A 10,597-nucleotide genomic window follows, 5' to 3' on the forward strand; every position below is an offset into this window, starting at 1 on the left:
TAGGGAAATTCTTATTGGCCAGGAACTTCCCATACAGGAGTGGAGGAGGAGGTGGTAGAGCTCTCAAATGATGCTAAAATACATAAAAATCCAAAGGGGTCCTATATTTGGCCTGAGAAAGGACTTTCAGTTACTGAAAGTTTGGGAAAATTGTGTGCACTAACTTTTTGGTTTTTTTTTTTGTCTTATCATTTCATTTGTGTTTTTATGTCTTTGTAAAATACTAAAAAATATTTATTTTATGTCATGTTTAGTGTTTGTAGATTCTGCCACCTTTAAATATTTCTAAGGGGAAAATGCAGCCAGCCAGAACACTGCTCAAAAACTACAGCTAAAGAGTTCAGTATGCTGGGAAGATTAGTGAAGCTTCATACTCGAAGCAGTTCTTCTAGTTTTCTGTAATCTGATGCTAAACTCTCTGTCCTAGTAAGCAGGACTAATTCACACTTTAGGCTTTCAATGGGAAATTAGGTTTTAAAAACAAAAAAACAAACTTCAAGATGCTTTCTCTTTTTAGCCCTGGCTACATTGGGATTACGGAGACAAAGTCAGATAATCAAAAAAAGGAAAACTTTTTCTTGGTTTGTAGGAATTTGTGGCATTATAAGTGAATTAGACATCCCAAGTTGTGGCAATTGCTAAAAACAATTTAGTAACTTTTTGAGTTTTATAGATTAAGGAGTTTGGAGATTAATCACTTTAAAATTACAGAGAAAGACTTTGGGAAATTTGGATAATTCTAGAAACTCACCCTCTTTTCTTTGTCCTACCTGATAAGGCACTTATCAGAATCTTAAAATCCCTTAGTGAGTTTTGAGGTCCTTGTAGAGTTTGTTTTAAGGAAAAATAAGAATTGTGTTCTGTGAAAGTTTCAGGGGTAAAAAGCACTTAGATCACCTTTCCCCTGAAGACTGATAGAGTTATTGTTTAGAATAATGAAAGAAGGCAGCTAATTTGAAAGTAATCCCATAGTGAAGGAAAAAAAAATATGTGGTTTGAAGTTTTAATTTATCAGAAAATTAAAGGGCTGCCTCTTGTTAATCTTTTCTTGATCATGAGAAGAGAAAAGCTTGTTTAAATCAGGGAACAAGATAAAAATAAATAAAATTTAATTAAGAAATGGAAAGTGTAGTTTAAACCAAAAAGAGATCTGTGAGGAGTGAGGAGGTACCCCGTGCATCATCCTCACTGTCATATGGGCTCAGACTATGTTGTGAATAATGGGTATAGATATTCACAATAATCGAATGGAGGGAAGTGATCAGAAACTAGGAATGTCTTTTGGGAAGGCTGAAGTAGAACTCTCAAAACTTTTTATAGCAGAATTAATTGTTTAGTTATACTAGAAGCAAGATCACCAAGAAAATTAGAAAGAAATCATGCATTTGTAAACCCTTAGAAACCCAAAAGTTTAACAGTATTGCAATTAATCAATGTTCTATTAAATTTTGTGTTGAGTTGAAAAGTACAAATTCTATGGAATAAAGATTAGTTATTTAGATAGTTTGGATATGATTAGGAAATACAGTACTCTGTCCTGGAAGACCATTCCAGGAGCGTATTCCCCAATCTATAAAATTTCATGAGCTCCAAAGCAAGGAGATGGTAGGAATGTGAGACTGCTACTTGGAATCTGTTCTTGTCGTTTGCTGAGTATTAAAATTAAAAAGCCTCAAGAAAGAAAGGATTGGGCTAGATTATAAAAAAATGATGGGAATAAATTTGGCTCTTTGGGAGACTTTTGAAAAAATGTTTATGGAAACGTAAAAGTGCTACCACAAACTTCTGAAAATAAGCCAATTGCTAATTTTAGGCTCTAAATTTTAAAGTGCAGGTGCCTAATAGCCCTAGAAAATTGAGATTTTGATTTTATGATTATAAATCCTGATTTGATTTGGTTGAAATTTGTCTGTAACTAAATTATGACACAGTAAAATGTATTCTATTAATTGTGTGGCATCAAATTCAAGAAAAAAATGTTGGATAAATGCAGGAAAACTTGAGTTACATCCTGGTTTCAGAATTTTATTAGCTTTGTGATTTAAGAAAGTTATCTTATCTCCATTTATGTCAGTTTTCTGATTTGTAAAAATAAATAATAATAGTGTCCATATCCTAAGATTGTTTTGAGGATTAAATGATGTAATGATTGTTAAGTGCTCAACAGTGCTGGGCATATGGTATAATAAGTATTGTTAACAATAATAGCTATTGTTACTGCTTTTGGGATTATATATTATGATAACTCTATGCTGGGTTTTATATGTGATTAGTATAAAATGCCAAAGGTGATAAAATAATTTTCTATGTAAGATAATTTGGAAATGCGTACATTTGAACTGATATCACATGACTTTTTATTTCACATTTTGAATGTATAATAGTGTATGAGAAATGCTGAGAAACCATCATATCAGAAATACAACTTTTATTTTAATCTGGATGTTGTTAAATTATGGATTGAGCTTTAAATGAATATAATAACATAGATATTTGAAAGCTATTCAATATTTAATGGGATATATTTCGTTTTTAAAATTTAAAATAGTGTTTTTTCTCAATTATAGGTTGACAACTTTTAGCATTCATGTCTTTTTTCACTTTTTGGAGGGGGGATGGCAGGGCAATTGGTGTTAAGTGATTTGATCAAAGTCACATGGCTAGTAAATGTTAAATGTCTGAGGCTGAATTTGAACTCGGGTCATCCTGATTCCAGGGTCAATGCTCCATTCACTGTACCACCTAGCCTCCCCTTTAGCATTCATTTTTATGAGGTTTTGAGTTCCAAAATTTTTTCCCCTCCTTCCTTGCTCTCCCCTTTTGTAAAATGGTAGGCAATTCGATATAGGTTCTACATGTGCTATCACATAAAACATATTTTCATATTAGTCTTAGTTGTGAAAAAAGAAACAGATCAAAAGAAAAAAACAAAAAAGAATGAAGTGAAAAAATATGCTTCAATCTGCATTCAGAGTCTATTAATTTTTTTTTCTCGATGTGGATAGCATTTTCCTTTTTGAGTCCTTTGTACTTATCTTGGATCATTGTGTTGCTAAGAAGAGCTGAGTCATTTCCAGGTTTTTCTGAAACCCACCTATTCATAGTTTCTTATTATACAGTAGCAGTCCATTGCATCCATATACCATAACTTGTTCAACCATTCCACAAGTGATGGGCCTCCCTTCAATTTCCAATATTTTGTCATCATGAAAAGGGCTGCTCTAAGTATTTTTGCACATGTAGATTCTTTTCCCTTTTTATGATCTCTTTGGAGTACAAACCTAGTAGTGGTATTGCTGGATCAAAGGTTATGCACAGTTTGCTTGCCCTTTGGACCTAGTTCCAAAGTGCTCTCCAGAATGGTTGGATCAGTTCACAACTCCACCAACAGTGCATTAGTGTCCCCATTTCCCCACATACTCCAGCATTTACCATTTTCCTTTTTGGTCATATTAACCAATCTGATAGGTGTTAGGTGGTACCTCAGAGTTGTTTTAATTTGCATTTCTCTAAGCAAAAGTGATTTAGAGCTCTTCTTCTTATGCCTATAGATAGTTTTGATTTCTTCATCAGAAAACTGCCTATTCATATTTTTTGACATTTTATCAACTGGGGAATGGCTTGTATTCTTATAAAGTCACTTCTCTATATATTTGAGAAATGAGACCTTTATCAGAGACACTTGCTGTAAAAGATTGCTTTCCAGCTTTCTGCTTTCCTTCTAATATTCATTGCATTGGTTTTGTTTGTGTAAAAGTCTTTTGATTTAATATAATCAAAATTGTCTATTTTACATTTCATAATGCCCTCTATCTCTTATTGGATCATGAACTTATAGCTCACTTAACTTTTCCTTTAAAAATTTGGATGCTAACCTGGAAATAAGATCGAAAGACAATGGGGTATAGAAATCCATCTTGCCCTACAAGAAAGTAAGGGGTAAGGAGGTAAGAGGAGGGATAGGAGGGGGTAGATGAGAGGGCAGAGTGGGGGAAGGAGTAAGGAGTATTCTTGCTATCTTGGGGTGGGGGGTAGAGGAGAGATGGGAAGAAAATTTGGAATACAAAATCTTGTAGAAGTGAATGTTGAAAATTAAAAATAAATAAATAAATTCTACATATAAAAATAATTTGGATGCTATACCACTTTCTGCATATATGTTTAGTATTGTTATTATTAAATTGTTTATGGTACCTTTTAGCAAGATGTAATTTCCCTTCTTATCTCTTTTGATTAGGTATATTTTTGCTTTTGCTTTGTCTGAGATCAGAATTGCTACCTCTCCTTTTTTGTAACTTCAGCTGAGGCATAATAGATTATGATTCCTTACCTTTACTCTGTATGTGTCTCTCACTTTAAGTCTGTTTCTTGTAATCAACGTATAGTAGGATTCTGTTTTTTTATTCACTCTGCTACCCTCTTCCATTTTATGGGAGACTTCTTTCCGTTCATATTCACTATTATGGTGGCTAGCTTGTGTATTTCCCTTCATACTATTTTCCCTCCTGTTTGCCCTCTCTCTCCTTTCACCCTGTCTCTTCTCACCTGTGTTTTGCTTCTGTTTACAACCTTCCCCAAACTTCCCTCCCATCTGTTAGCCCCCTTCACTTAATCTCCTCCCTTCCAAATTCCCTGTTGGGTAAGACAGATTTCTATACTCAACTTATTGTGTATATTATTCCTTCTTTGAGCCAATATTGGTGAAAGTAAAGTTCAAGTGATGCCCATTGCCCACTCTCCCATCTTCCCCTCTGCTGTAATAGTTATTTAGGACCTCTTCATGTGAAATGATTTACCCCATTTTACTTCTCCCTTCCTTCTGTATTCAGTGTACTTCCCTTTTTCTATCCCTTAATTATTTTTAATGTCATTCCCTCAAATTCACCTTATACCCATACCCTCTGTCTACGTATATTCCTTCTAGCTGTACTATTAATGATTCAGTTTTTAAGAATTACAAGTATCATCTTCCCATTTAGGGATCTAAACAGTTTAGCTCTATTGAATCCCTTATGTTCTCTTTTCCTTTTTTACCTGTTTATGCTTCTCTTTGGTCTTGGTATTGAAGATCATATTTTTAAAATTTCATTCTGATCCTCTTCATATGAAAGTTTGAACTACTTCTATTTCATGGAATGACCATTTCCCCCCTTGACTTGCTGTGCTTAATTTCACAGAGTAAGTAATTCTTTGTTGTAGTCCTGGGTCCTTTGCTTCTGGAATTCACGTTCCATGACCTCTGACCTTTTAATGTTGTAGCTGCTAAGTCCTGTGTAATCCTGATTTTGGCTCCCCAATATTTGAATTGTTCCTTTCTGGACATTTGAAGTATTTTTTCCTCCACCTGGTAATTCTGAAATTTGGCTATACTGTTCCTTGGAGTTTTTATTTGGGGAATCTCTTTCCTGACAGGATAGGGGGATTCTTTCAATGTCTATTTTGCCCTCTGGTTCCAGGATATCAGTGCTGTTTTCATTGATGATTTCTTGGAAGATACTATTCAGCTTCTCCTTTTGATTATGGCTCACAAGTAGTCCAATGATTTAGTCCAATCATTCTAACATTGTCTCTCCTGGATCTACTTTCCAGGTCAGTTGTTTTTCCCATGAGATATTTTACATTTTCTTCTACTTTTTTCATTATTTTGAATTTTTGATTGATTCTTTTTTTTAAAGCAATCAGGGTTAAGTAACTTGCTCAAGGTTACATGGCCAGTTATTTTTGTGTGGGTTCCGAGTATCTGAGGCCAGAACCAATCCCAGGTCTCCCAACTCTGGGGCCGGCACTCTTACTCACTTCGCCACCTGGCCGCCACTTTTGACTGATTCTTGAAGTGTCATAGTATCATTAGCATCCACTCACCCAGTTCTAACTTTTAAGGAGTTAGCTTTGGTACTTTCTTTTCCTTTTGACAAATTTTACTTGTTAAGCAGTTGTTTTCTTTTTCCAACCTATTGACTCTTTTTTCATAATTCATAATTCTCTTGCATCACTCTCATTTCTTTTCCCAATTTTACCACTCCTTTTGAGCACTTCCATGAGTTTTTTCTGAGCTTGAGATCACTTTCTGTTTTTCTTTGAGTTCTGTCCATCGGTGTTTTGACATTGTTGCCATTCTCTGAGTTTGTGTCTTGATCTTCCCTATCACCCTTATAACTTTCTGTGGTCAGAGTCTTTTCTGTTGTTCTTGTTTTCTGCTCATCTTTTTTGGCTTTTTTTCTTTTTTTTTTTAATTTGAGCTCTGCTCCAAGGAAGTGTCACTGTCTCAAGCTTCTTGTACCAGGGCTACAGGCCTTGACTGTTTATCTGGTGCACTGATGTTGCCCTTAGGCCCATGGGGGATCCTTGTGTCTGGTGCTATTCTGAGAGATGGGGTAGGAGGTCACTGGAACTGTTTCAGGCCATAGGTGTCTGAAAGCTTACTTAGTGCTGAGAGAGGGGGTCTTAGTACTTGTGCCTGTGGTGTGCTGAGCCCAGTGGGGTATTTCTGACTTTCCCCAGAAAATACACTGAAGCACGTTGAGGTCTAGTCACTGGAGGTTTACTGTTTGCCTGGCATTAGACTGAAGCAGATGGTGGTTCTAAAGCTGGAGTCTGAGCAGTCCCTTGGCTCTGCTGAGTCATGTGGGGGATCCTGCTCCACTGTTCTGGGGCTCAGGATCTCCTTCTGGGTTGCTGATGTGGGGTTTGCTGCTTGCTTGCTGGAATGCTTCCTGTCCTTGACTGTACTCCCCTTTTACTTGAGTTAGATAGACCTTTTCTACTGATCTTCCAAGATTCTTGAGCTCAAAGATTGTTTGACCCTGTCTTTTTGCTGGTTCTGCTCTTTGAGGATTTGTTTTGGGACACTGTTTTAAGTTTGTTTAGAAGTTAATATGGGAGATTAACAGTAATTTATTGCTTGTTTTGCCATTGTGGATCCTGGAAAACTGTTCCACATTTTTCATTATGAAAATCACTCTATGACCAGAGTGAATAGCTTTGGATTTTCTCCTCAATATAAATTGGACAATATGGCCATATCCTGGAAAGTGTTAAGAGGGGAACCTTCCCAGAACCATATATTTCTTTTTAAAATAGATAACAACAATTTATTGCTTGAGGAAAAACTTCCACAGACCCTTAAAGATATTTGTGAGGTTCCTGGGGAACTTATGTACAGGCTGTATCATAAGATATTATCAACCTCTACTGACTGCGAATTGCAAAATATAATGTACTGAAGTTTGAAAATCTAAAACTAAGAAAATAGGATCCCTTCTCCTACTCCTTGTCAAAAGGGGGAATTTACAGGTTTACTATAATAAAGAGTGAGTTTTCATCTGAATTTGGTATGTTATCACATGTAAAAAGTATGAAAATATATAGAATGATTTAAAGATATAAGTTCAGTATGTTAATATGAATCAGCTATCAGGTATTTGTTGCATGGCTGAAAGTCTAGAATGAGACTAAGGATAAATGACATGTAACTGTTAAGGAAACATGAGAAAACTAATAATATTCAAGCCCCAAACTGTGATTAGTAAAATGTTGCTTTTTGAGGTAAAAACTCTTGGGACCGTAATTCAATATTGTTCTGAGTTTTGATTACAGGGATAGTTGTCTGAATTGTCATGCAGTCAGTAGGAGAAAGTGGTATGTGCTGCAGTCTCAAAACAGCTCCAGGTGGATGTCTGTCCCTGGGAAAAATTGAGAGGATGACCTTGGCATGGTCAGTGGTTGTATTCTCTTGACATAGTTTCCCTGTTGCCCTATTTCCTTTTCGAACAGGAAATTTCTCAACTAATCCCAAGTCTGACTTGTAATATGTTGTGAAAAATGTGAAGCTTTTTTATGTGATTTGTTGTCATGTATAACATGCACCTAAAATCAAACAGAGCTAAGGGATTTTTTTCCCTGTTATCATATATATTAGGTCAGTCTGTGACAATGAGAGGATGTCTTGACATTGTTATAACTACATCTCTCCTTTTCTTTTCATAACAAATTTCTATAATAAGGGCATGTAAGCAGTAGTTTTATAATGATACTAAATCTATGAATTAATAGATTGATAATGGAACATCTCTGAGTTACTATAATAGGATTCAAGAATGAACAGTCTTACAATTTTAACCTGCATTTTTGATCAAATTATTATATAGAGATTATATTTTTCTAAGGGGGAAATTAGACAAAGCAATAAGACAAAGATGTGGGGTGGCCAGGTAGCACAGCGAGTAAGAGGACCGGCTCCAGTGTTGAGAAGACCTGGAGATCAAATCCTGAGCTCAGACACATCACCCACCCAGAAACACCTGGCCATGTAACCTTGAGCAAGTTACTTAACCCCAATTGCTTAGGGGCAGCCAGGTGGCTCAGCCAGTAAGAGCACCGGCTCTAGTGTCGGGATGACCTGAATCAAATCTGGGCTCAGATACTCAGCACCACACCCAGAAATATCTGGCCGTGTAACCTTGAGCAAGTTACTTAACCCTGATTGCTTTAAAAAAAAAATAAGACAAAGATACAATGGAAAAGATTTCTAATTAAATGGAATAATAAAATTTGAGAAAGCAACAGGATTATACCGTTTTCTCCAAGAATTATATACATATACATAAAATTGGCTTCCAAATGCATCAAGTGTAGAAATTCAGGCTTTGAGTGTGTTTTAATAATAAATTCTCATAATTGAATTAAGGATTTTACATATGAAATTACACTGATAATTGAAAAGAAAGTGAAATTATTTTCACATTTTAAAGTATCTAATAATATAAAAGACAGAAGGGTTCATTTTACAAGGTAGAACTTTATGATTTTTTAAAAAGATATGTCATATACTGGGTTTAGGTAAAGAAGAAACAGTAAGTGGTATATAAAAAGTGAAATTCTCTAAAATCTCAAGTGAATTATGGGTTCCTAAACTAATATTTTTCTTATATCCTCTGTGCTAATAAGATCAGAATGAAAAGGCATGATCTGGTTTTTACCATGTGCCCTACTTATTGAAAAAACAAATCTAGGAAGTTGCACTAAATTCTATTGTCTTTTTACTGGTCGATTTTAGCAAAATTACATAGGAATTTCTACAAGTAATTTGGAACCAGAGAAGCAGAGCCCTCTTCAGAGCTTCCCTGAGGATGAAACCTATTTCAAAATGTCCAAAAGAAGATATTATCTAGGGACCAGATGACTGCATGGGACATCTGGGTCTCAAGACAACATGTGTTAACTAGATGGACATTGGGAATAGGTTACTAGGATACAAAGAGACTTGATGTTTGTTAATATTGACTATCATTATTGTATTGCTTTGGCTTTTATTTCATGGTACTTATGTTGAATTTTCTTGGTTACCTTGGTGATATCTTGTATCTTATATCCTGGTTTATATCCTTTTAGCTGTTTTCTTTTAATGAATAAAAATCTGTCTCCCCCTGTGTTCAGGGTCCAATGCCAAACTGAGGAGGCCAGGTTCTGATTTGTTATACATGCATTGCTTAATAAATTGATATGCTTGGAATTTTGAACCTTTGTTTCCTTGTTATTTCAGATTTCGCTAATCACAATAGTCAATCAGTCAACAGACATTTGTTAAGGGCCTACATTTTATTAGTCCCGTAGGAAGAGCTAAGTCACAGAGATAAGAGACAGAGCATCATATATCAGAAATTGCAAATAGGCCAATATATATGCATGGCAGAATATGTGGAGAGGAATGACATGTAAGGAGACTAGAAAGCTTGGAAGAGACCAGGTTGCAAAGAGCTTTAAATAGCAAAAAAAGGGGAGGGGAGGAAAGAAAGAAAAAAGGATTTTATATGAAATCTTGAGGTAATAGAGAGCCATGGGAGTTTATTTAATGGGGGAAAGGGGCAGTGAGAGAAGTGTGAAGGTAGAAAATACCTTGGCAAATTCTTGGATATCTGAAGTGACTGAGAATAAGGACTTTGGGATGACATGGAGATTGTAAACCTGTGTCATTAGAAAAGCAGTAGCACCTTTGAAAGAAATAAAGAGATTTCGAAGAGAGAGACAGGTTTGGGGAAAATGTAATTAGTTCTACTTTGGACATGTTCAATTTGAGATTCCTATGGAGTATCAGTACAGAAATGTATAACAAGCAGTTGGGAGTATTGGACTGAAGCTCAGGAGAGAAATTCAGTCTAGAGATATAAGACCTAGGAATCATCAATAAATCAATAAACATTTATTAAGTACATACTGTGTACTAGGCACCATCCTAAGAGTTTGAAAAACAAAAAGAGGTAAAAGTTGCTGTCCTCAAAGAACTTACAATATAGTAAATCATCAACATTGAGATGATCATTGAACCTGCAGGAGATGGTGAGATCACTGAGACAATTTACAAAAAAAGAAGATCCAAACAGAGCCCTAGGGGGCACTAACAATTAGTGGTGATGTCATGGATAAAGATACAGAAAAGGAAAATAAGAAGGGGGAGTAGACTGGTAAGAGGAAAATCAATGGGCAACAGTGTCACAAGGACTCATATAGGAGAGAGTATCCCCAAAGAGAAGGCTATCAGCTATATCAATACTGAATAAGAAGGATAAAGAATGAAAAAGGGCCATAAGATTTAGCAATA

Source organism: Petaurus breviceps, unplaced genomic scaffold, assembly GCF_028583685.1.
Source record: "Petaurus breviceps papuanus isolate PSGF00001 unplaced genomic scaffold, PetGlider_PUasm1.0 81, whole genome shotgun sequence".
Lineage (NCBI taxonomy): Eukaryota > Metazoa > Chordata > Mammalia > Diprotodontia > Petauridae > Petaurus > Petaurus breviceps.